This window comes from Kogia breviceps, chromosome 11, assembly GCF_026419965.1.
Source record: "Kogia breviceps isolate mKogBre1 chromosome 11, mKogBre1 haplotype 1, whole genome shotgun sequence".
Taxonomy (NCBI): Eukaryota; Metazoa; Chordata; class Mammalia; order Artiodactyla; family Physeteridae; genus Kogia; species Kogia breviceps.
The window spans coordinates 66686903-66708238 of record NC_081320.1 but is presented as its reverse complement, the minus strand read 5'-3'; the positions used below and the strand labels follow the sequence as shown (position 1 = coordinate 66708238).

At 45.7% G+C, this 21336-nt stretch overlaps 1 long non-coding RNA gene across 3 annotated transcripts in view; it reads right to left on the bottom strand.

Annotated features, from left to right (window-relative positions):
* Positions 1-20615, bottom strand: part of LOC136792160 (uncharacterized) — a 121253-nt gene extending 100638 nt beyond the window's left edge. For all 3 annotated transcript variants that reach the window (XR_010835552.1, XR_010835554.1, XR_010835553.1), the window contains exon 1: positions 20443-20615. This is a non-coding gene — a long non-coding RNA (uncharacterized lncRNA). The remainder of the gene's footprint in view (positions 1-20442) is intronic.
* Positions 20616-21336: the final 721 nt, after the last annotated feature.

The window sequence follows — 21336 nt, the reverse complement described above, 5'->3', positions numbered from 1 at the left end:
GAATGACACTCCCATCAGCCTGTCTCAGTGCCTGGGATTCCGCCATTAGAGATGCATTATTTTGCAGTTTTAAGAGCCTCTTAAACTCCTTGCAGTTGACAAGCTTTGTCAACAACTCAATATGTGGTTGGTATGACACTAAATATTCAGATACGTGCATCTCTGTGGTTGGGATTGCATAAAGATAGCATCGTTATCCTAATCAAATTAAAGAAAATCTACCCATGATGAAATTCACATGCTTCTTATTTTCTGAAACTGAAGGCACTGGGCTGACTCTGATTTTGCCGTCCCCTTTCTTCCCTTCCCCACTTTTGTCTGTCTTCTATATTAGGACACGGGCTCAGGAGCACCTTCTGCTCTCTGGGGTCTCCAGCAGGACAAAGTCATGTCCATGCATTCCAGGCCCAAAGCTTAGAAAGGGAAGGGAGGGTACAAAAGGAGTAAGTGGTGTTGGAAAGCAGAAAGATGGGGAGACAAGGAGACAAGCAAAGAAGAGTACAGGAGAGAGGAAAAGAAAGGTGCTTTCGGTGGGGACAGGAGAGAGAACTATGCCCCTATTTTGTACAGGAAGCAAAGGTTTTCCTCGTGGGGCTCAGGCTCTCATCCGTTCCCTGGACTCATCTTATTCCAGTTTGTCCCGGAGCCTGCAATCCTCCCCTTAGGGATGAGCTGCTTCATGACTCGACAGCTCTTTTGCAAACTTCACGGGCTATAGCCTGGGGTTGGTTCTCTGCACTCTGCTTGGAACCGCCCATCTGCCGTCGTCTTCCGTTCCTCTGATTGAAGGCCAGATGCTGAGGCTGGGCTGTGCAGACTGGGCCTCTCACGTTGCTGTTTCGTTCACACCTTCCTCAGCACCTTCACGACCGGAAAAAAGAAGTTCCAGAAAGAACTAAAAGTGTGGCTTGGGTCTGATCGAGTTGCTCGGTGGGACTGTCTACCCCAAGTGCAGGATGATGGAGGTGGAGATAGGAAGTTCAGCAGTGGCTGAGCGTGTACTTTCTCCTTCGCGGCATCCAGCTCACAGAGGCCTCTGTCCTCTGGGTCCTCATTCAGAGATCTGGGCGGGAGTTGGGGAGTGGGTGCTGGGGCCACGGTTATTAACTGCTTCTGGGGAACCAGACTAATGAGCAGATGTAGCTTTGCCCGTTTTCTTTTTTGAACCAGATCTGTGCATAGATATTGGGTGTTTGGAAATCATCCTTGACCCGTTGTGCTCAGATGTCAGGGCCATGCATTCATCCCCTTGGGCGGTGTTTTCTAAAGCAGTTGGCTCTCCACTGCTAATAGAGTTTCTGTCCCCATAGCATGACCTGCAGTGGGCAGAGGCTGCCTCACCCGTTGAACTTCTGCTGGGGCTTCTGGGCTACAGGCACGGGGAGAGAATTCACCACCCTTTTCGACTCTCGCTTCCAGGGCGGGTATTCATGGTTCCCAGGGGCTCTCTCCTCTCAGCCTCCCGAGCATCTCATTCTACCTCCTTTAGAGCTTTGACAATGCTCACCAAAACTCAGGAAAAGACTTCTACCTTTAGCTTCTCCTACTGAGCCAGAGGTTTATAACTTAACTCTTTTTTCCCCCCAGTACTAAGAAAAAAATAAATAAATAAACCCACTATATGTTCACATAAATAACACTTTTATGAAAAATACCCAGGGATTCAGAAACAACCACCAGGAACCTAATGAGAAGCCTAGCATTGTGTTCCATTTTTGAAAATCTTTTTTAAAGTCGGTTTGATTCTCACACATACGTCTGCATCCAGTCTGCTGCGACATCACATGTCATACGGGCTGCGACAAACTCCAATGTACAATTGTAAGAGAATGATAATGAAAAAAAAGCAAATAATATCTTCGTATTATTGTGAAAATAGTTTCAACTGATAGACCACGTTGGGAACCACTGCTTTACAACATCAGAGTTGATAGGTCTCCCAGCATCGACTGCCTTCTCTTACACAGGTACACACATGCTTGTGCACGCTTATCTGTCTAGTGTTTCTGTTTTGGTAACGTCATGATGTTCCTGGGATAATTGAAAGCCGTGCACTGGGAATCGGCATCCTGCATGGCTAGCTAGCGACAGAACAGAGGGAACGGCCCCACTTCAGAGCCACAGAGTCTCAGCTTTGGATCCTGGCTCCGTCACTGATAACACTCTGGCCTGGGGACTATTACATAATCTCTTTAAAGCCTTGGTTTCTTCTTCTGTAAAAGGGGACAAGAAGAACTTCTCTTCATAGAACTGTTGGGAGGATGAAGGACACATATATGTAAAGCAACACGTAGAGTATCTGGCAGTAGGAGAACGGGTGTTCAATCCACAGCGGTTACGATGGTTGTCATGGCTTTTATTTTTCAATAATGACGTAAGCCACACGAAGGGTGAGGACTTTGTTCACTTCCATATCTCCGGACCTCTAGTGAGTGTTCCAGAAATACGAATGCATGGTAATTTACATAGATTCAGCTTCCTTCAGAACCTCTTAGCCTGACTCAGCATATGAGAGAAGCTCAGGTGGTCCCTACCCCTGGGAGCTCTTGGTCTAATTAGAGGGGAAAAAAAGACCCACACTTGAGAAACAGTGCAGTAAGCAAAGGTGTGTCATGAAGAGTCAAAATGAGCAGAGCTGCCAGCATTTATTGCGGTGGCTCACAGATGGGAACTTCTAACACCCGGCGTGGGGATGGGTGCTGGCTCTGAGGTCTATTTGCCGGCTGCTGTTGCTGTCTTTAACCCCTCTAGCAGCTTGCCTGCACAGTCATGCAGTGGAAGGAGCCAGAACACGTTGTCCTCAAAGATGACTAGCACCAAGCCCTCCTCTGCACGTGTGCCGCCTCCCATTAAGAGGTTTATTTCATCTGGGCTGGCTTCAAGACTTACTTTGAACAATAGCATGCCGTGGAGATGGCATTCTGGAACTTCCAAATGAGGCTTCCTTAAGGCAGCTTCTGCTTCCTCCCTCTTGGAAGCCAGGGGCCATGTGAGAAGTTTGGCCATCCTAAAACCACCCTGCTGGGAGGAAGGGCCACATGGAGGAGCATCGAGGCACCAGACATATGCACGAAGCCTTCCTTGACCTGCCAGCATGGCCCATCTAGCAGCTGAATGCAGCTACATGAGTGACCCCAGCTGACATTATATGAAGCAGAATTGCCTGGCTGAATCCAGCTGAGCCACAGAGTCCTGAGAAATAATAAATTGCTGTCTTAAGCCATCATGTTTGGGAGAGGTTGGTTTCACGGCAATAGAAAACTGAAGCACGAGGGCAGGGGCTGGGCAAGAAGAGAGAAAGGTGGCAGAGCTGTGCTCATAAACCTCTGGGTCTGGTAGATGGCACCCTTCCCCTCCAGCCTCTGGGCACAGAGCAGATAAGGAGACTAGACCCACCTTTGCTAATGTGTGTCTGGATCTGAACTTCTATCCCCAAAGGAAATTTCATAAACAATTGTCAAGTAGAAAAACTGTTTAGGTAACAGACAGCAGAGCTGCCAGGATAGACGTGTCCAAGGTTCCCTGTTAATAAATGTGCTTATCCCTCCCGAGGGTAATTGCCACTATTACGGGTTTTCTCTTGAGTATTTTTATTTTGCATTCTACTTCAATTGGGACCACCTAATGCCTGCTGCCAGGCCTTTTCTCATGTTTTTCCCATTCTCTAGGCTGCCCTTTCTCTTTTTCTCTTCCAGTCGAATCCAACCATCATTCAGCATCCCACCTGGCCCATCAGCTCCATTGCAGGACTGTCCTGACTCCAGCTTGCCCTGGTCACACCCTCCCACGAAGGCCCACGGCTCCTGTCGTATGTCACATACATTTTGCCACTTAGAATCCAAGTATCACAGGTGGTTAGAGAAGACTAGACCTCAGAGGTGGATCCCAGAATAGGAACCTGGAGACCAGGGAGAGTGACTTGTCCAAGGGTTTGCAGTTAGTTAGCGGAACATGGAGCACCAATACGGCAGCTCCATGGTTTTGGGAACCCACACTGACCAAACATCTGAGTTAAAATGGAACCAAACCAGGACCACTGAGAACCGGCAAGTGCAAAATAGGTTTATCTGGAGGCAAGTGTAGGAGATGCACAGTGTCTTGAAGAACCAGAGGCAGACCCAGAAAATACGGAAGAGGAGGAGCCCTAGATGGAGACCCTGCTTGAGAAGGGAGGTCGCTGGAGAATGAAGGTGGAGGGGTCCTTTGGCCATCAGGAGATTCAGAAGCAGAGTAAGAAAACTGTCAACATGTGGGACTAGACTGAGGTGAGAAAAAGTCTGAGTTATTTGCATAAAGCCCATTCAGACTATGCAGGAAGGTCGGGTTTTTCCAGAATATTGACATTTGGGACCAAATGGTGGCCTTGGTGCCAAGAAGTGTTTCTACACCCATTGCCAAGACCTTTAAAAAGTTAAACATTCTGTGGTGGAGGAAGCTATTCCTTTATTTGTACAATGTGTTATTTTGCACCTAGGGGAAAACACGGCGATGTGAATCATCCTACATTTCCATCCCTGTTAAATCAGGTTGTGTTTGGGAGAGCCAGTAGACTTGAAAGCAGTAAGCGTGAAAAATAAGCAGCTTACTGAAGCATTTCAAAACAATTCCTTTTTCTCCAAATGGAATCAGTCGATATTAAACACAACACAACCGGCTGATGTAGGAGGGACAGGGAACAGCAGGAATATGAATGCCAGTCAGAGCTGACTGTGCTGAGGATGGTGTACTGTCCCAGGCGTTGCTTTAAGCACATTGTCTCACTGAACAATGAGGTAGTACTATTATTTACAGGTGAGGAAGTAAGGCCCAGAGCAGTTCAGGAACTTGCTTTAGGTCCCCAAAGTGCTGGGATGATAATTCAGGTCTGTCCGACCCCAGCCCAGCTGATGATGGATGGCCAGGGAAGCAACAGCATGGAGATCTGAGACGGGACCGCAGACAGGCATCAGCCTTAAACCAAGAACAGTTTTGGGGCTTCCCTGGTGGCGCAGTGGTTGAGAGTCCGCCTGCCGACGCAGGGGACACGGGTTCGTGCCCCGGTCCGGGAAGATCCCACATGCCGCGGAGCGGCTGGGCCGGTGAGCCATGGCCGCTGCGCCTGCGCGTCCGGAGCCTGTGCTCCGCAACGGGAGAAAAAAGAACAGTTTTGGTGTGCTTAACATCAAGAAAGGATGGATAATCTGCCCTTTAGTGACTGTACCACTTACTGGCTACCTGAGACTTCTTGCTTTTTTCTGTTATTTACATTTTCATGTGTTTTTATCTTGTCCCCTCAACTGGACCGACAGCTCACAAAGAAGGGGTCTGTCTAGTGGGTCTCTTGCCCCCTGCTCGGCACCTGTTATGCTCAGAAGCCCATCAGTGAAAACAAAACTGATCAGTCTTGTCAGTTTCTTGCTCTGCCCTCTTTGTACATGAATGACAGTCAGACCTGTATATTTTTAAAATGTGGTGAATACACTTGGTAAACACTTGACTGGGGGTTTTCTAAATTCTCTATCAGTAGAATGAATTTAACGCTGCCCCCAGTTTTAATGAAATTCCCTTCACGCTGCTTCAGGTTGATGTTTAGAAGTTTACACTAGACTGTCCATTTTTCTTTTGCATTTAAATTGTCATTCTAGTGAGGGGAACAAAATGAATATTCTGGCTATCAAAATACCATCTTGGGGCTATCAGACTATCGGGAAAGTTGTTTTTTGCTTTAAAGAAAAAGAGGCTCTACAGTTGCCCTTTAGATTTTTTTGTTGGAATAACCTGTTGGCATTAAAATGCTGAAAATATGGTTGGGAAGGAAAAAGAGAAAAGAAACACACACACACACACACACAGAGGTTAATGCTAATCCTCTACTACTGTGCACCTGGGAGCACAGAGCCAAACCTATCAGGGTCTAGAATAGTTGACACACTGTCAACATGTGGATGATTTTCTGATCTGATTCCATTTGTTACTCTTTCCCAGGACTGAAATGGAGAACGGGTCACACATCGTCCTACCTTTAGCAACAACTAGAACATCTTCCCAGCTGGAGAAGGGAAAGTCTCCCCCACTGGGATGCCAGCTTGCAAGGCGAGGAACTGTAAATGCCCCTGGGTTCATGTGAGTAGGGTTTAGTCTGGGCATTGTATAGTCTCAGAGAGAAAAAAAAGGTTTCCTGAGGGAGGCTTGGGCAGCAGTGGTGAATCAACTATTGTCGTATCGGACTTCAGGGAAGTCCAGCATTAGGAAGGCCCCCGTTTTGTGCAAACTGATCAAATACAGATGTTTCCAAGGAGTTGACATTATTCACCGTGACTTCACTGGAGATTGAATGGCGGACAGCCGGTCAGCAGTGGGGTGGAGGCATGTTTTGGCGAAAGGGTGTAAATGTATATACAATTGACAGGATGCGGACGACACTGGACAAACATCTCTTCTCTTGATAAATATGTGTTTTATTTCCCAAAAGTTTTATACCAAGGAGATGTAATGAAAAATAAATATGGTTTCAGGCTTTGCTAGGTGTCTCTCATGTATGTCAAACTCTGAAAGAGATGACGGGGAAAATATAGGGTTCAAACTTCCGTCTTCCTGAAATATCAGTTTTCATATAAAACTCATCAGCTGAGCTAAGTATTAGGCTTGATCAATGGCAGGAAACTAGGGGATCAAATGCTAATAAATCAGAAACAGATACCCCCTCTCGAGCAGAAAATATATCACAAAACTGAAAACGAGAAAATCATCTGATGATTTTTTAAATGCATGTACAAGGAGAAAATGAGCTTTTTTGGGGGGTGGAGGAGGGCTGCATCTTAAACAGTGACAAACAATAAGATTCTTAAACACCTTAATCAGACTTTGACATGAACATATGCAAAAGAAACAAGGAAGATCCTGATTTGGGTGAAGTCTGGATCCTGAGGCATGATGTGTTTGTGTGGGTGTGCAGATATTAAGATGGCAAAGTGAACACATTAAAATCTTACTACTAACATTTTGCTAGATATTTTAATGCATTTTCTCTCTTCCAGAATTATATCTGCAGCCCTCACCCCTCTGTCTTTTAAAAATGTATTGTCTCACAATCCCATTCCCTTACTTCTTAGTATTTTTTCTCTTAACTCATTTTCATTTTGTGAAGTAAATGTTTTATTGAAATAAAAGTATGTCCAGAAAAATGCACAAATCTTAAACTCACAAATTCCTAAACTTGATGAATTTTCATAAAGTGGACACACCTGTGTAACTAGCACCCAGCATAAGAAACAACATTATCAGCATCGCCCAGAAGCGCCTCTTGTTTTATGTGCCCATTGCAAACAGAAATCACTATTCTTACTTGGCACACTACAGATTTGTGTTGTCTGGTTTTGATCTTTATATAAATGGATTCTTGGGTGTATTCTTGCATCTGTTTTTTTGCTCAACATTATGTTTGTACGATTCATCCATGGTGGTTTGCTGCACACTTATTAATATTTTAAACTGTATTGTTTTTAACAATATACATACATTCATTTCATTAATGGAGTCTTGTAGGTACAGAAATGTCTCTATTTCAGCACATTGACCAGCATCAGTACTCAGAAGAAAGTTCAAAAGAGTAAACAATCCCCAGCAGAAATCACAAAGAATCTACTGAAAAAATTCTGAATTGACTTGATGGTAATGAAAGGCACATTATCACCAACACCTTTGAAACGTCCATCTTTGTTTTCCCTAAAAATACACATACAATTATTTTTTCTTTTACCCAACTTAAACAAGAATCCAGAGAGTGTGGTCCTGCTCCTTGAATGCAAACTGTTTGCTTCTGTGAAAACAGAGCAAAAGCTCAATTAAATTAGAAAATCCTGGTATTCAGTAGGACCAAATTTCCCTTCCTTCCTACTTTGCCGTTCCACAGTCTATCACCTAGAGTAATTAAGACCAGGGAGGTATCATCTTCACTGGATTAACCTTAACTAAATTGTGCTCATTCAACATGTGCCCTTTTGATTAGTCCGAGCAGGGCCTGCTGTCTCGGATACACCCACCTTGTAATTCTACACACTTAATTAATTTCAGATGAATAGCGGAGAGGATAAGCTAAATTCTCTGATTAATAAACTATAAGTCCTTATTGTCTGTCAGAGTAGCTCAAGATTTTCATTCTTCCCTTATTTCTTTGCCATGCGAGGGCGAATGGAGATTGAAATGTGCACGCACACACACACAACACATACCACAGCTGCAATTGTGTGAGGGCTGTAAAGGGCAGACCTTGAGAGGGAAAATACTGCAAGAATTGTTGGTAAAATAGATTATTTTTCTGCCAAGCGTAATTTTTAATGTCCTTCTTCACCTGAACCTGAGTTTTTATTTGCACATATTTTCGTATCCACGTACAGGTACAAAACGTCAATATTAATGCCACTTATTTTGTATTTTTAAATGCATTTCTCAGAAGTAAAATACTATTAATAGTCTGAGAACCTTTCTGAGAAATGGTTTGAAGTTATGTGTTGAATCATCAAATTTGACAGCTCTCAAATATATAATCAAAATTTGCCCTCCTGGGCATCTCTGACAGCAAAGAAAATTATTTCCTTACAATAAAACAGATCCCAAGGATGTTTATATGCTATAATTTATCTCATATTAAAAGATGGCTAGAAAATTATACAAGATAGATTTACAGCCTCTCCTTCAACCCAGAAAATTTGTGTCTAGTTATTAGTGACTTAAAAACTACTACTGATCTGCATAATTGTATATAAAGAGTTTCCCCAGTAGCTTTTATGTTCTATGATTCAACTTAATGAGGTCAATTATATTCAGGGAATTTAAATTACTGATACTCAGGGAACATAGCCAACATAGCTGTTAGTTTCTAGTTGGTATGCAAGGAATTCTAGTTACATAAGACAAAAATAACATATCTTAATATAGCCAATTTTATGTTTAATTAAGTAGAGACTTTTTTAAAGGCCACTAATGTATTTTATACAGAAAATTGTTCAAGAAACCATATACTCAACTCATGTCTTCAGATGCTGGAGCTGTTCCGATTTAGTCTTTGTTCCAAAATGATTAAAAAAAAAACCTTCTAGTAATTCTGTTAGTATTTTCTACTAGTTTAGAAAATTTAACTGTGAAATTCTTGCACTCCATTTTTAACCACAAATTCCCAAACTACTAAATATTCCTACAAGTTAAAATACTGCTCAATAATTTACCACTAAATGAGTGACAGGGTGTGGAAGATTTTACTGATCATTTTACTAATTGCTCATTTGTGAAAATTCTCAAACTGGTGGAGTCATTTGGTTAATTGAATGCAAATATTAAATAATTTTTGATTGATGACATGCATGCTGATAGGCACATCGTTTTCCAGGATGCACCAGCTAAATGCTTTTTCAGGTTTGTATCATCTCTTCCATCCGAGGCTGGGCACATGGGCATTTTAACTCATGTCAGGAAATCTTATTCTCTCTGCCTTCCCTAAAACCAGATCCTACATTTGACCTTTTAGAAAAACACGAAAGCAAGTAATTTAAGCCAGCCCACACCTGCACCATCTTCCAAAATATCCTCATATGAATGCTTAGCACGTCTCATTCCTGAGCAACTGAGGCGGCTGAGAAGGACAATTTATTCCCTCTAAAGAACAAAATACTGACATTGCAGTATGTCGTGTTTGAGGTTGCAGTAAAGTGTAAATATTATTCATGAAAGGGCAGCTAAGCTTGGCCCTGTGATTTAGATTTACTATACAAACCAACTACTTTTGAATGATGGAATTAGGCATTTACAAAAGGGTGCTTTAACAGTTCTTCAGCCTGGTTATGTTCTGCTGTTTATGTTACACAATCGGAACCTGTGAATGCTGTTTTGGGTGATACATTACTAAGAATTTTCACATTAGGAAAGTAACCGTATTATCCGGGGTTGTTAGCTGTAAGGAAAGTTGTTTAGCTCAGTTCTGCACCTTAAAAAATAGAAAAATTCCTTAGAAGGTCTCCGAAAAATATAGCATAGTAGTCGCATCACCTAGCGACTTAATCGCGGTGTATCTCGTACTCGTGTTGGCCTCTTTTAACAGGACTTCCATCAATAAATTCAAGATTTTGTTTTTGCTTACAATCGGCATTTCAATTAGGGCAGGTCCACAGAAAGGAGTTAAAGTTTGGATCGTTTTCGACATCATTTGCAGCTATTTATCACTCTGTATTTTAAGAACAGCTCCCCTTTCTGCACACCCATTGCTGCCGCCTCCCTCGCTCGGTAAATGAGTCTCTGCGCCAAGCAAGCTCGCTCTGGGCCAGTTCGAATTTCTGTGCCTTCACCCTCGGATTGTCGGATCCCCCTCGTCTTTTTCGTGCATATCTCTGAAGAAATTTTTTTTAAAAAAACAATTCGTGGTATTTCTACGCACGGATGGAAGGCAGAGGTTGCAGGTGCGGGCGGTCGGCGGCAAGGGCGCGGCGGGCTGGTGGCGGCGGCGCGGAGGCTCTTTCCGGCGCCGAGGGCGGCGCCCAAGGCCCGGTGCGGCGCCCGTTTGGCGCACGTGGCCTCGGCGCAGCGCAGCCGGAGCGCGGAGAGTTGGGTGTCGGCGGGTGCCTGCGGTTTCCGCCTGGAGCCCTTCGCGCTGCGTCCAGCCGGGAGGGAGGGACGCCCGGGGCCGGCCGGCGGCGCGGGTAACGCTCGCTGACCCGGGGCTCCGCCGGGCGGCGTCTGCGTTCAGTCCCGCCGAGCACGCCCCGCGGCCGAGGGATGTCCAGAGGCGCTGGGCGGAGTGTAGGCGCCGAAACATATCTCCGATTCGCCGGAGGCCGACGGGAGGGCCCGGGGCGGCTGGCTAGGCAGCGGGGCAGCTCGGTGGAGAAGGGCCTGCACCCGGCGCAGCGGCCGCCCCTCCGGACCTGCAGGTTTCCGAGGGGAGTCGCTGCCTCAGCGGCTGGGTGCGGGGGCTGCCGAGCTTGGGGCCCGAGAGGGGCAGGCACGGGGCCAGGGGACTCGGAGCGGGGGGGCGGTGTGGGGCCCGGCCTGGGCGCCTCGTCCGGCGGCGGAGGTGGGCTGCCGCCAAGTGGTTTGCAGCCCCGATTCCGCCACCTCCTGGGCCACGGGAGTGGGCCCGCGGAGACAGGCAGGGAGAGGCGAACGAGGGTTTGCTCGAACCCGCAGGGCCCGGGTCGGAGGGCAAGACCTTAGGCGAGGGTGGCCGCGCGGCCTGGGAGCCCCGAGACCGGACGGCATTAGTGGAGCCACCCCGACATAGGGGAGTTGGGGGAATGGCTGTGAATAAGTACGGAATGATCGAGGCTCCGGGTTTTTTCTCTCCTCTCTCCGCTTCCCCCGAAGCCCTTTAGAAGCGGGCGGTCTGCGGAAATGTGGCTGCCCTGCGCCTCGGGCTCCCACGCCGCATCCCGCCCCAGGGAAACGCCGCTCAAACCTGACCCCGGCTTGGGGACTTGACCCGGGCTTGACCTCTCCCTCCGCTCCGCCCGCACTCTCGGGACCTAACACTGCGGGCTGCCGGCCAGGACGTCGCCAACATCGCTCTTTAGTCTCGGCGCCCAGCTCCGGGCTCTGGCGCCGAGCTTCCAGGCTGGGGTCGGGACCACAGAACGGTGTATTCTGCGGGGTTTGGGGGTAAGCAGGGGAGAAGATCCCGGCTCTCTGGTGTCGCCAGCGGGTCAGGCCCAGAGCGCATCCTGCTCGCTCCAACCCTGCCGTGGAAGAGCGAGGCCTCCCCAGCAGACCCGGCTAGCCAGGATCGGGGTTTCCCGAGCAAGGCCGGGCATTTGGGCTCTTGGTGGCCGAGGCTTTCGCGAGGGTGGGTTATCCTCCAGCCACTTTAGGGAAGAAGCGACGAGGCCAAGTAAGTTGTGGACGACGGGGCACCCACCATTCCAGCCCTGCCCTCAAACTCGGGGGCTCCGTTCCCTCTGCGGTTACTTGCGGCGCACCCCATTCCTCCCCGACACACTGCCCGCAGCGCTCACAGCCAAAGCCCGCGGCGGTGTGCACCGGCCTGTGCGGGGTGGAGAGGCAGCCCTCCTTGGGTCTCCTGCCCGTCACATCTGCACTTATTTAAAGCTCGGCTGGTGGTCCTCGCTCTCTGGAATGCCGATTGTGGGCCTGGCTGCCTACGACATTTGCACTGATTAGCGAGCCGGTCATGGGGGAGGCCAAAGGCAGGGCGGGGGGGAGGGGGAGCTATGGGGAGACTCGAGGTTCACAGTATTCTTCTTGACCCCGTTCCGAGAGCCAGCTTGGAACTCAGCGATTCCCACCGCACCAGATAGCTGAGTGTGTCAGGAAACAGGCCTGAACTTCGAGATCGTTCGATGTGTGTAGGAAGTGGCCATTGCACTTTAGCATGTATGTTGTGGTCCGCGTGCACGCACAACCCGAAATCTGAAGGCTCCAGCGCTGAATCGGGCACAGTGGGTGGACAAGTGCTGTGGCCCCACGTCACCCCAGGCCCTACAGGTGTTCAGGCAGCGTCTGAGATTTGCAGCTTCCTCAACGCGCGACTCTTAAGAAATATCTGCTGGTGCAAGTCCACAAAAGGAGATTGACCTGCTGCTGGGGCAAGTTCGTTGGTGAAAAACAAGATGTGTTCCACCCTAAGGCGAGTCCCACAGGCGTAGGGTCCGGAGAGAGGCAGTTTTCATTCTATAAACCTAGGAGAGCTCAGTCTGATTTTGCATTTGCCTCTGGACTTGGTATAATTACGGGTGAAAATAAGGCCCCCTCTGTATTTCTATTCTCCTTTGCTGTCTGTGAAGCCTGTACCCCAGAGGAAAGTTGTTTTAGTAATCTGGAAAAGAGAAACCATGTGCTGACTCAGCAAAAATCATGCACCAGGCCAGTTCAGTTCAGTAACACAGCTGTGTGTTATGTACACGCTCTCTAGGCCTTGTGGAGATAATGAAAAATATATTGGAATTTTCATGGCATAGAAATGCCCACAAAGCCCGTTGGCAGTTGACAGCCATATTAAATTCTGTGTCTTCTAATACAAGAATTCTGTTCTGAACATATCTTCTAACAAGCATTAGACCAACTCCATTTAATACGAGAGAGGACAAGACAAATGCAATTCTCCAAACAACCCAAAATATATTTTTTTCAAATGGTTGTTCTGCAGAATGTTTAAACATTCCTTTCTGCTTGTGTTCTTGTGACAGATGTTCAAGGTGGCTCCAGTGGATGCAATCTGATTTTTCATTTTGAATTATTAAAAGCATTTCTCGAAAATCCATCTTTAAAAGGTCTGAAGAGTCTCCTTGCAAATCCTGTTAGAACCTTAATAACCCATCGGTGGTCCCGCCTTCTCCTTTATGTGCAAGGAATAAATGTATTCACAGAGAGCCACTTGGAAGGCAACTCACTTCTTAAGCTGTTAAGCAACTATTCTGGAGAATGATTTCTTATCTTTTTTTTTTTTTTTTTTTTTTTCGGTACGCCGGCCTCTCACTGTTGTGGCCTCTCCCGTTGCGGAGCACAGGCTCCGGATGCGCAGGCTCATAGGCCATGGCTCACGGGCCCAGCCGCTCTGCAGCATGTGGGATCTTCCCGAACCGGGGCACGAACCCGCGTCCCCTGCATTGGCAGGCGGACTCTCAACTACTGCGCCACCAGGGAAGCCCCTTATCTTTTAACTGTACAAGTCTTATCCAGATTTGCAGAACTGGAGCATTTCAACTTTGGAACTACAGCCCAGATCATTGCATTTTTAGTGACAGTATTTCTGGGAATACTTCTTCATAATTCTTTTAATCTCTTAGTTGGAAAATGTGTGGCTTTTTTCTAACACTAGCATATTGTGTAAAAAACCAGCCAAAAGTTTGCTTCTATTTCATTCATCTTTCCTATCTTAAAACTTAAATTAGTACAACTTTTATGCTTTTACTCTTTGAATTCTTAAAGATACAGCTCACTTTTTTAGGTTGTTTCAGCATAATGCAAAAACATCTGGATGTAAAATGAAAAATTTAGTCTGTCACCGAGGTTCCAGATGTTTGGTGCTGTGTAGACAAAACATCAGGATAAGTGACTGAAATTTTTCTCTCCAAGCCAGATGGTTTAGTGCCTGGTGCTTCTATAAGGAAGCATATTTTCCTTTCTCTAAACATCACATCCTACTGTATCCCACGTAAGGCATGATTTATGCTCTTTCATCGACAAAAATGCTGGGCCATTTGGAGTGTAGCAAAGCAATCCGTAAATGAAACTCTCAGTATATGTTTTGGAAAATGTAGTCCAAGTACAAGTGTTCGTGTGTACTTAGGAGGGAGTGGTGGTGGAGGAGCCAGAAATGGGAAGGTAAGAAAGAGAGAGCCTTGTTCAGTGGGAATGACTTGACTAAAAGGACAGCCTTCGGGCTTCCCTGGGTGGCGCAGTGGTTGAGAGTCCGCCTGCCGATGCCGGGGACGCAGGTTCGTGCCCCGGTCCGGGAGGATCCCACGTGCCGCGGAGCGGCTGGGCCCCGTGAGCCGTGGCCGCTGAGCCTGCGCGTCCGGAGCCTGTGCTCCGCAACGGGAGAGGCCGCAGCAGTGAGAGGCCCGCGTACTGAAAAAAAAAAAAGGACATCCTTCTAAGAATCCATTTGTGGCATCCCATAATCTTAAATAGGCTAAAGGTAGCATTCAGCAGCAGCTTGGACAGGGCTGCCTTTTGCCTGAGATGCAACTGGGCTGTGAAATATGGTTGTGTCCCTCTGAGGCCCTCTTTCCCCTTTATTCCTTCTTGAAACATTGTAAAATAAAACAAGTAAATGTAATGTAACATTAAAACATGATTACTGGGGCTTCCCTGGTGGCGCAGTGGTTGAGAGTCCGCCTGCCGATGCAGGGGATACGGGTTCGTGCCCCCGTCCGGGAGGATCCCACATGCCGCGGAGCGGCTGGGCCCGTGAGCCATGGCCGCTGAGCCTGAGCGTCCGGAGCCTGTGCTCCGCAACGGGAGAGGCCACAACAGTGAGAGGCCCGCATATCACAAAAAAAAAAAAAAAAAAAAAAAAAAAAAATCATAAAACATGATTACTTATGAGCATTACACAGGTGGGGAAATTCCATATTTGAAAAGTAAGGAAACAACATGGTGAATATTTAATCAGTCAAAAAATACAGTGCCAGTGAATAGATTTCTCTTCATGTGAAATGTCACCACACTTTACAGTTGTTAAACTGGGGGATGAAGAGAGAGCAACATTTCTTCCTTCCCCAGAATCACAGAGATTAAGGTCATGAGCAGAGTCTGAGCTTTTCCAAGTCACTTTGCCTTAGTCATGTTGAGAAAGAAGGAACAAATACAAGAGAGGCCTTCCATTAGAATCAGCAGATGAAATCAAACCCAGAATGAATTCCATTCTACTTATTACCTCACACACTCACTGGGTTTTAGAAGAGTGTTTAGACAATGGATGGCAGTGAATGTTAAAACATCATAAAATTTGACCACGTTAACAATTGCTGCAAGAAAAACATACCATTTTGAATAGACCTTCTTATAACTCAGTATCTGAGACTCAGATAATAAGACCCAGGATTTCAGTACTGGCCCCAAGTCAATTTTTGAAAATAGTTAATAGGGATCTAGTAGAGTTTCAGGGGTACACATATTGAGTCATCAAGAGTCTTGAAAGTCAAAAAGGAATCTTTAACACCATATAAAACAGAATCACAGTTATTTTTCTTGATTGCTATAATGGGGATGTTTTCGTGACTTTTTGGTGATGCATTTATTAGGATAATAAAATGAGGGGGCTGGAAGGGACTTATTCAGGCCTCCTCTCTCCTTTTATAGATGAGTAAATTGGGCACCAAAACCATTAAAGGACCTACCCAAGGTCACACATTGAAAAAGTAGAAAAGTCAGAACTAGAACCGCTGAGTTCCGGTTGTGACAGAGTCCAGAGCTCGTACCATGGCAGCTTGCCATCATTACCACTCTGCTCAGTCACAGATTCCCGAGTAGTGTCCAAGAAACTGACACCCGTCACTACAGGCTGGAGACAGCTCAAAACCATTCATTTGTGTTAACACATCTAAGAACTATAATACAAAGCCAGCACAAAGGCAGAGTTCCCCCATTTGTCTCCATAGTAAGAGGGACTCTTGCAGAACAGAACTAAGAAAATTCCGGCAACTTCAACAATTTGGCTAGTGGTCCTGATGACAACAAACGACAGCTTAGCTTTTTATAGGGAACTTGCAGCACCTTGGAGGAATGCCATGCACACAAACTGCTACAGTCCCTTTTCTTTGAAAACAACACATTCAAACATTCAAAGTGGGCTTCCCTGGTGGCGCAGTGGTTGAGAGTCCGCCTGCCGATGCAGGGGACACGGGTTCTTGCCCCTGTCTGGGAAGATCCCACATGCCGCGGAGCGGCTGGGCCCGTGAGCCATGGCCACTGAGCCTGTGCGTCTGGAGCCTGTGCTCCGCAGCGGGAGAGGCCACAACAGTGAGAGGCCCGCATACCGTAAAAAAAAAAAAAAAAAAAAATCAAAGTAAGTGACTTTAATGGGTTTAATGGGGAGGAGGAGGTGGCTGTAGCCATGTCAACACGATTCTTTACAGAAGAAGACAAAGTGTCCCACCTGACTCACAACCATCTTAACTTCCTGTTCCAGTGGCTTGTATGATGAAATGGAAGGTTAGGATACATTGGGTAGGTGGAGGGTGGGGGCCGGAGGATCAAAGAGAAACACGCTGCTTAAGGATATTTAGATAGATAGCAACATGAAGCATACATACGGCCCCAATTTTTAGGATCTAGGACCTCACTGGTTCTTCACGGCATGAGCCAAGGAATCGGTCTCATACATGATGTTACCAAACCTCTTCCGTTTTATGTGTTAGTTAACATCAAATGAGAACACAGAGGCATTGCTTCTAAGAAAGGAAGACAACTCTTCCTCATGAGTGTTTCGGTCCAAGAAACGCAAGTAAGAATAGCGATTAAGAGACATGGGGGAGGGAGGAGTGAGTGAAATCAAGACTCAGTGTTTGGAGTTGTGAGGGAAGAGGCAGTCATGTTTCCACTGGCCTGGAGAAATAACAGATCCTGTTAAGGCCTTCTCTTCAAGCTAATCCAAGGTCAGTGCCTCCTGAGAAGGAGGAGCTGGCCAGAATTTGAGTTGAGGGATGGGAGAGGTAGCAATGCTGGGAAAAGAGGTCTGACAACCTATATTCTTCTTTTGAAATGCTTAGGGGAGCAACTAAACCAGCCATAGTTAAACCAAATAAAACCAGCATGCCCGCTTACCTCTAATTTACTCTCCCAAACAGATCATCATTTGGGCTATTCCCCTTAAGTCAAGCATGAAATCTATTTAGCCCGAGAGCTACCCATTTCCTCTGACCTGCAGAAGAGATGCCCTGTTCTCTAAGAATCCCTGGAATGCCAGAATCCAGAGAAAACTGGAGCCACATGCCTGGGCCCCTTGAGATCCTCCCATTCCTACCCCCATGCCAAAGAAACATGTTAACAAAGAAGGAGCAGACTTTCAGCACTACCTGACCCAGAAGCACAGCTGCTGATTCATCAGTGTAGGTCACTGCATGGCTTTAAAGTTGCTGTGGATTTAAGAGTGTCTCTTATCAACTGGAGTATTTCAATCTTTTTTGTGCCTGGGACCTTTTGGGCAGTTTTGTAAAACCTGTAGACTCCTCCTCAGAAAAATGCTCTTACATGCACAAATGATATTGGAATAAAGTTATCAGAATATTTTTAAGAAACAAATTTGTGAGACAGTATTATATCTGCTTCCTTATTAACCCATTACATGTAAAAATCTACTGGTGGGTCTAATAACTTACGTAATATTGAAATAGGGATAAGTGTGAGTGATAATTCAAACTATCGTCAACAACTATAATGTGATACAAAGGTATCTGTGATTTCTGTTGGTGACAAAGTCACAGGGACAGCCAATGCTGTCTATGTTCATAATGAAAAGGAATGCTAATTTTCAAATAGAGGTTCGTAGAAATGAAGATGTAATTTTTTCACATCCAAGTTTATGAACTTCTGCTTTTATTTGATTACATTTCCAAATCACTTCACTTCCAGGTGAAGGACCCCTTAGCAGGAAGAGGAACAGTTCTAGTAGTACTTTAGACATATGCAGTGGTCATAGCCATTTGAATCTATTTTGATTGGATTATACTGAGTCCAAATTTGGAAGTTAAACATTGAGCCTGTGATATTAGACTTGGTCTGAAGTGAAAAGTAACTTTATATTGTAATCCAGTGGAGTAGAGATCTTGAGAAGTGTTCCCTTGCCAAGAGGACACTAAAGGGAGTGTCAAAGATCACCTGTCAAAGTGGGGTGGGGAGGGGGAAGCATAACCAGAGCCAGGAAGGACTTGATAAGGTGAGTGGGTCACCTTTGCTTGGTGCATGAGCCGGGGGTGGGGCTCAGACTGGAATGTGAAATGCAGAGGGACCTAGGGAAGGATTACTGACTGCTGATGGCAGGCAGAGAGTCTCCCAGGAGGATGACAGTTCCAGCCTCCAAAACCTGTGGCCACAGAGGAAATAAGTCCAGGCACAAGTCAGAAATGCTATAGCCTCCACCCAGGTAATCTCTAGCAAGCCAGTGGAGCAGAAGGGATCTGCAGGTTAGGACAGAACAGCCTGTAACCTGGGAACCGAGGGCAGAGAGAGAGAACCCAAAGCAGAGGGTCTGCCTGAAGGTGAAGAAACAAGTTGCTATTATGAACTTCATTCAAATTAAGAACTTCATCAAAAGACATCAATAAGAGAATGAAAAGGCAGACCACAGACTGTGAGAAAAATATTCACAACATGTATATCTGACAAAGGATTCGTATCTGAGAATATGTAAAGAATTCTTACAAATCAGTAAGAAAAATACAAACCAAAGTTTATGAATGAACAAAAGATTCAACAGCTACTTCACAAAATAGGATATCCAAATGGCCAACAAGCATATGATAAGGTACTCGATGTTATTAGGCATCAGGAAAATGCAAATTAAAACTTCCCTGGGATACACACATAACAGACAGACCAAAATTCAAAAATAAAAACAAAACATTGACAATACTAAGCATCAGAGAGGATGTGGAGCAACTGAAATTCTTACATTGTGGGTAGGAATTGGTATAAAGTGGTACAACCACTTTGGAAAACTGGCAATAGCTACTGAAACAAAGCATCTATTCATAACCTAAGGCCCAGCAACTCCATTCCTAGGTAGAGGCCCAAGATTGCATTTGCCCATGTACAAGAATATAGCTTTATATATTTTACATGTTTATAAATACAAATATTATATAAAGTTATATAAATATATGTCAACTTCATTCATTATAGCACCAACATGGAAACAACCCAAATTGCAGTCTGTTTATACAGTGGAATATCATACAGCGATGAAAAAGAACAAACTCTTGCAATACACAAAGTGGATGAATCTCACAGATATAATGTAGAGCAAAGGAAGCCAGACACAAAAGAGTACACACCGTGTGATTCCATTTACATGAAGGACAGGCAAAACACAGCCCTGGCACTAGAAGTCAGGATAGAATTTACTTTTGTAGGGGGTATTGATTGAGAAGGGACACAAGGGCACCTTCTGTGGTGCTGAATTATAAATATTATTGACTTTCTGAAAAGTGATTTGGAAATGCAGTCAAGTAAAAGCAGCTGGCCATACTGTGGATTCAGTCCTCCTGACTCTGTGGTTTTATGTTACAAGAAGATTTCACTGGGCCATATGAGCATGAAGAGAGTGCAGGGGCAAGCGACAGACTGGTAGGAGATTTTTACAGTAGATATATCTGACAAAGGGCTTGTATCCAGTTAAAAATGTGTGCAAGACTTGAAGTGCCTTTTACCAAAGAGAATAACTGAATGGCCAAGAAATAGAAGGAAAAATTGCTCAACATTATTCTTCTTCAGGGAAATGCAAATTAAAACCACAATTTGATACTAATACACGTCCACCAAAAAGACTGAAATTAAAAAGTCTGGCAACAACAAAGACGGCTGGTATCTTGAGTAACAAAACTCTCCTAAACTGCTGATGGGAGTGCAAAATGGGACAGCCACTTTGGAAACTGGCTGTATCTACTAAAGCTTAATGTGCCTAGCAGGTTAGGGCTCCCTGTGGCTGGTCTAGGAAGCAAGTTAAATAAGAACAGGAGAAGGACCAGGGATTTTGGCTAATGAAGTCCACCAAGCTCAGAGAACCATATTCCAAGAGTTTGGGTCTTCCTTCGATTTATAGCAAAGCTCCTTATGCAAAATCCCAGCACTGTATTGGTTTAAATAAAAGGAAAGAGGAATTGTCCGTGCTTAGTTCAGAATGGTAAGGGAGGTGACAGATCAGGAGCCCCAGAAAACTTTGGAGTGAGTGGGCAAGTCAGGATGGCTACAGGGTTCTCTCCTGGGCCACCAAGTGAAAAGACCAAGAAAGCCACTCACCTCTTCCCGCTGCTGTCCAGGAGATGGCCCTCTCCCTTCTTAGAACTCCTGCTACCTACGGGTGGCATGGATCACACAAATGTCCTGAGCAGAGGTGTTTCTGCAGCCCTTGCTTCTGTATTTGATGAGCCAGGGCTGTAGGAACTGAAGGGAGAGTCCACATTCATTGTGAAAATCCAGCTCTGGAGGGGAGGACAAAGAGGATGGAGGAGGGGTGTGGCAGAAGGGGAGCAAAGTGACCAACGAAGCAAGGAAGCCCAGCGCCAACAGAAGCCCGAGGCCCAGGCTTCCGGCTATGCTCACGTGAGCCCATCTATCTGCACGCACTTCTGGTCACACATCGATGCTTCCCATGAACGTTGGTGCCAGGATGGACAGGCTCCAGGGTGACTCATAACAAACAGCAAAGGGCAGAAGAATGGCTGGGGATTTGACATCTGTTCTTTGGCCCGTCAGTAAAACTCCTTTCCTCTAGACACCGAGGATGGTAGTTATAAGTACCAGCCTTTGTGTGTCACTGTCAGAGTATTTTTTCCTAGTTTGAGAATTTTCTCAGGAGATGCAACCAATGAAACAGCCACCCCAACCTTCCCGGATCACATGTCCCAGTTCAAAGTTGTCCTTATCCTAGGGCAGCTAAATCCTTGAAGAAAATATGAAGTAGAAGATCTAGCTGTCTTGCAAATGAAATGTTTTTTTAATGATACCATTAGACTTCAACCGTATTCACATTTGTTCTGTTCATTTGGCTTTGAGATTTGGGAGGCTGACTTTTCAACCTCACGTTCGTCGTTGTCACCATCTACTGACATGTATTAGGCGCCTACTGTGTGTAGAATGCTGCATTTCTCATAGAAGGGATATATTCTTTTCATAAAGTTTATCAGTAGAATG